General features: G+C 36.6%; 1 protein-coding gene across 2 annotated transcripts in view; it reads left to right on the top strand.

Moving 5' to 3' along the window:
- The first annotated feature begins 533 nt into the window (after positions 1 to 533).
- PDE4D (phosphodiesterase 4D) overlaps positions 534 to 6,000 on the top strand; it is a 648,147-nt gene continuing 642,680 nt past the window's right edge. Inside the window, exon 1 of one of the 2 annotated variants that reach the window (XM_069776692.1) lies at positions 534 to 736. The gene's annotated coding sequence lies outside the window, so the exon portion shown is untranslated. The remainder of the gene's footprint in view (positions 737 to 6,000) is intronic. The other variant, XM_069776687.1, reaches the window with a different exon arrangement.

The raw sequence follows: 6,000 nt of genomic DNA, 5'->3' as shown, positions 1-6,000 counted from the left end.
GCCTGTTAAATCTTAAACCCTAGGACCATGCAGATGGCTTTCCAAGAAGGGCTGCTCATTAATGCACTGAACAGCCACCTGTGATCTGAAAAAGATATATCTTACTCTAATAAGATTTTATGGAAGGGTGTTTCACATTAAGCAGACACATTATATTTAAATTAAGAGTAGGAGAGCACTGAAACAATTGCATAGGAAATATAAATCCAGTTCATGTAGCTTTCTGTCAATAATGTGAAAAAAACCCACTACTGAGGATTGTGGTCTTCTGAAATCTTTTAGCTGATGCTACCAATGTTTCAGTATAGTACTAGCCGTTGGACTACAATGGAAAATTTGCCTGTTGATTGAAATTTATTCTGTTGTTTCAACAGCAAATCTGTGATTTTTCTTTCTTTTTCTTTTCTCTCCTTGTTACATGCTTCCCTCTCTTTACACAGAAGGCAATCCTAGATAAGCAGATTAATATGTGGGATAGCTCCTCTTCATTGTTCTCTGCAGCACTTCCAGCTTTTCATAGCCAGTTGGACTTGTTAGGAGGAGCTAAGCGATTGGTTGTTTCCTGGGCTCCGTTTCATAAATTATAGCCCAGCATGCACGAGCATGATTCCTACAGTTGCAGTAATCCAGAGGCCTGTCAGTTCCTGACTTTATGCATGTTTATTCCTACTTATTTTCTAGTACTGCACTGGAATTTCCTGTCTTAGATAGTTTGCAATTGCATCTTCAGGACTCTGTGAGTAATTTTGACTTTTTCTGCTCTGTTAATTACATACCATAAACAAGAATGCTTGTGTTTAGGAAGTAGTTCACTAGCAGCTAACATTTGAGATTCTGTGCTGTGTGAGATCAGGTACGTTTAACTTTGTGGCTCTTCTCTTACTAGGGTTAAAATAGCTTCATGATGTTGCATGTGGTCAGTGCATTTGGGGTTCATTCATTTCTGAAATGGGCTGTGTTTGATCCCTATATTTTTTGTTCTTCTATAATAAAATATAGTGATGCTGCATTACACCTCATTTGTGACTAATCAAGACATGTGGCATGTCTTACATTTTCATACAATTTGTATATTGCATACTAGCTAACAATTGTGGTAGAACTATTGAAGAAATGCACACAGTTCTCAGCTTGCAATATAATAAAGAACCCTCACTCCTTTCACACTCTCCCCCTGCATCTTCTATAAATAAGAACAGACATACCAGTAAAAAGCAGGAAAGTGTTAACGTCTAGTATTATAAACAACTGCAAAGCTTAACTAACACCCTCTCCCCCCGCCCCCTTTTTTTTATGGTGTTATGATGCTTTCCTTGATTTGTAGAGGTTGTTTTTATAGTAAGCAGAATGCCAGCAGGTGAGAGTTCACACATTTAAAAACAAATTCTACTTACAGTGAATTAGAAACCAGTGGGAAATGCTGTTCAGGATCTGCGGTTTAATCAGATGGAGTTATCACAGTGACTCCCTTGTTGGTTTCCTGAGATTGTCAGGTGTTACCTCTGCGCAACTCTGGTTTAAAACAATAGAGCAGCCGATTGAAATCAGAAATTAGAAAGCTATTAAGCTAGTGCTCTACACCTCTCTAGTAAATGCTACAAGGTCATATTCGTTGCTATAAATGCATTAGTTCATGCAAAGAACTTTCCACATTGCTTGTTTTTCCACTGGAAACATTGTTTCATTGTGTGGTGTAATTAAGCTAGCATTTGTGGGTAAATAGCTTGCGTTATACTAAGAAGTACATACTTTCTGCTAGCAGGATATAAACCTGTGCTGTTTTTTATTAGCTTTCCTTCTTGAAGCCATATCTTTTCAGATGGATTTGTGTGAGTAAATGATTTTAAAATATGTTCTTCAGACAGCCGACTTGGTCTTTCTAATGAATATTATAGATTCTGGGGACATAAAATGTCCTTGTAAAACTTGTGTAAAAATCCTTTTTCACTAGCAAAGAAATTATGTTTTGAACCTGTAATATAAAATAAAGATGTAATTTTAGCAATATTGCTGCTTGCATGTCTTACGTTGTAATGCATAGAATCATGCAAAATTAAAGTGACCGTCACAAACTGAAAGTCAATAGTATGGTGATACCGTCTAAAATATTTTTGTTAGATGTGGGTCAGCAAAGTAAACTGTTTAATTCCTCTAAATGGCTTTATGAAGTTAAACAAAAAAGGGTTTTGCTCACACAGGTAATACCTGAGATAACTTTTGCCGGCTTTACCTTAGTGGTCAGGTATAGTAAATAGGTACACTATTATATATCTGATAGAAAACCTAAAGCACAATGAAATCAATTTGACTGAGATGCTATGCATTAAGTGAGGCAGTGAATTATAGTATAAACTGTTAGTTTCTATGATATTTCTGAAATAAGAAATACAAAGTAGTTCTCATTGATGTGAAAAGCTGGTTTCAGCATAGTTTCTCTGACATATGCGAAGCTCAAGGAAATAACTTGGTGAGACATTAAACTTGGAGAATGTGGTATTGTGGTCTGAACAGCCATGTGACTTGTCATGTCTTATTTGAATGAAATTTATCTCTGCTTTGATAATTTTTTTTAATCTAATCAGGTTATTTAGCTCTGAATGTTGCTACTTTACTTTTCCTGTGCTGAAGAAAAAAGAGAGACTATGGAAAAAAACTTGCAAGTTTAAGTGAGTTTCTTCTGGCACTGTGTTTGCTGTGATCCTAAGGGGAGTAATGTGGAAAATTGGTCCTGTGCTGTAGCTGAGTACATGCACTGTTTCAATACTGTTAATACCAAGTTGCCAGGAACTGAAACTGTATTGATACAGAATTCTATAGGTGATATTTGGAATCTAACATACCGCAAGGAGTGCCTACAGGCTGGATCAAAGTCCTGTTGTGCTGGATGCTGTTCAAACAAGTAGTAAAAGGCAGTCCCTGCCCTTATGAGATTATAAACTAAACAGGATGGTAGGCACAGGATGGAAATATGCACAATTTAAACATAAAGTGGGCAAGTCAGAGCAGGTCAGCAGCCAAAGAAGGAATGAAATCCTGGAATATATCTCTAATATAATATTTTATTAGAGATATCTGTAGCAAAAAGCTGTGGCAGTGAAGGTCCACATTAGGATACCTGTTTGATGCCAGAAGCAGTATAGGTACATTGTGCCAAGGCTAATTAGGGCAGAATTAGATTGCAGTGAGCATTTTACTGCTTCTTGTACAGATGCTCCCCTAATTCATAGTTCAGTGCCTCCTTGGCTGTGCTGATGCTACTTGAAAGAAACTTTTTGTCTCCTATTATGTTAAATAGCTATTCCATTATTTTACATCCACTTTAGGAAGTCTCTATAGGTGTCTTTTTCAGAACTCTTTGAAAAGGTTTTTCCAATTGTTTAGCAGACTCTTAGATTTGCATCCTTGTTTAAAACATGCCAGAGGCTTTTCTCTAAAATGCAAGGGAGCTTAACTTTGCAGGGAAGACAGCCCAAGTTACAGATTTTATATAGCACCTACCTTGAGTCCTGCTGGCTGAGTTGTATGTATTGATGTCTGGCCAAAGCAGATAAAATTAATGTGTGATTGTCTGCTTAAATGTAAGATTGATATGAAGAAATGCTTTACATAATTTGGAAGAGCTTATAAAAAGAACTAAACTTCCCTTTAAACTTGAAGGTATGATGCTTGCTAGTGAATTTTCAGTGTCAGTTCAGGTATCCATGTCAGCAACATAATTTATATAAAAACTGCAACATGTTTTGGAAAATATTTTTGTAAATATTTTGCTTGCAAATATTGAAACTATGTCTGCTCAGTACAGCACCAGAGTACTGGCTGCAGGTGTGTCCTGCTTTGTACCCATGTTATAGTCTCCTGATGAGCAGTTAATTGTAAGCCATTTGCAGCTGGTAAGAAGCATTTCTTCCATTGGTGTCTCTGTGTGCCAGTTGTCTGAGGGAACCCCCATCCCAAAACACTAACCAAAAAAAATGGGGGGGACACTCACAAAAATTTGTGCCCACCTTAGCTGCTGGACACATCTTAAGCCTGTACAAGAGGTGGGTTCTTCATGCAGACAAGAGACAGGACTGGTCCTACAAAACCCCAAACAGGTATGAGCATTGCTTGGTAGCCCATGCCTTTGCTTCTGCTAATAACTGATGGCAGCCCTGGGAATTAAGTACAGGTCAAAATTAGTGGAGGACCTGACAGGGCCTTCTCTTGCTGTTGCTATGTAATATTATTTGAATGATAACATTAAGTGACTTTGAGTGTAGCACTGCTTATCTTGGAAATAAATATTTCTATATGCCTCAGTTTTACAGATCTAAAATACTTTGGCTTCATAGAAGATGTATCAATGTGACTGCATTGTTATGGTTTTATTTTATAATTTTTCATACAAAAAATATAGAACTTGTAAACTTTAAATTTCTGGTTATAAGAAAAAAAGAATTTCACGTAGCTTAAGGTATACTGAACTTTCTTTTCTCTCATTTACAGTGGTCAGTTTAAATTTCTGAATAAACTATGGACTATATAAAGATTATCCCGATGCTTGAAAAATAAATAACTGGATTAAGATCAACAAATTTTTTTTTTTTTTCTTTTTAAATAGGAGGAGTTTTGCTTTCTTCCTGCTTGATCTTTAAAACAGCCTTGGGAAAAAACCAAAAAAAGTATAATCACATCAGTACAATAATGTATTGTATCTTCTTAAACCAGCATAAACATGTATCTGTGATATCTTTGTGTTCTGGTAAATCACTCAGCAGATTGCAAGGTGTGGAGTGGGGGGGGCAAAGAGAGAGAGACAAAAGAAAGAAATCTAGAAGAAAAAACAAGTGAGTTCCAATCACATTTGGAGATAGGAGGAAACCAAAGGGAATAAGTGGGAATATTGAAGCTAAAATTAGCTGTTCAAATTAGTATCTTCAAAGTATGTTGAAAATGTTGGTTTATAATTTTAAACAAAATGTGTGATGCAATTTGGCCCAGAGGGGAAAAGAAAAACTCTCCAAGTGATATTATTAATGAAGCAGCTTTTGGCTTGCTTGTGTAATTTTGCCTTTGCAGTTGCTTTCTGTAAATAGTTGTGCAATGAATGTACTGATACTAAAATGTATTTCAGAGATGCACATGTGGATGTTTATAGCACGTGCGCATTTATATCTGTATTTATGTGGAAAAGGCCTTAAGCAAAACTGGGACTGGTTGTTAACATGTATTTGCATTCTCAGGATCAAGGTCAGGATTGCTTTGGTTTTGTTGTGTCAGGATTTGAATTTTGTGCATCTGAAAAAGTAGTATTCTGTTCCTGCATTCCAGCTTGCTTTATTTGAATGAAAGTATAGTTACCCAAAGTGTAATATAGATGTATTTACATTTTCAGGCAGTTACACAAATATTCTCCCCAAGTAGCAAAGCTCCTGGCTTGTGTACAGAGAACATGCTATTCCTTCAGGGGCTCACTGGAACTTGCTGTTCTCTGTAGGAGAAATGGTGGTGTCTTTTCTATTAAATAATTTGCCGGCAAATTTTACATGTCACAGTGATTTTTAGAGCTAGCAAAGCTCAGCCTTATTATAGCCTGGAATCTGAATTACAGCCCATGGACAGTCTATTAGCTTTCTTGATACATCATTTATCTCTCCAGTTCTGCCAAAGAAATGCAGACCAAAACTTTTTGAATTTTCATGGTTGGAGGCTCTCAAGTAAGGACTGCAAGTATATAATTTGTAGGTTGTCAAACTAAAAAATGAAATTATTCCAATTCAGTAATGGATTTGAAAAGATGATAAAGGGAGAGAAACAGCTGTTCTGTATTATCTGTACGGATGTAAGGTGTGGATGACAAATATTTTCTTTGTGCTTGATATGTGTCTGGAAGTGGTCTGAGGGCAAGTTAGGAGCTGAAGTGGAAGAAGGTGGAAGGTGGCTTTATGGCCTGTGACAAAAAAGGCTCTAGATGGACTAAAGGGACTCTGTTTGCTGTGTAAACCGTGCTGGCAAAGCTTG

This window comes from Haliaeetus albicilla, chromosome Z (assembly GCF_947461875.1).
Source record: "Haliaeetus albicilla chromosome Z, bHalAlb1.1, whole genome shotgun sequence".
NCBI classification, from domain to species: Eukaryota; Metazoa; Chordata; class Aves; order Accipitriformes; family Accipitridae; genus Haliaeetus; species Haliaeetus albicilla.
This window is presented reverse-complemented; position numbering and strand designations above follow the sequence as displayed.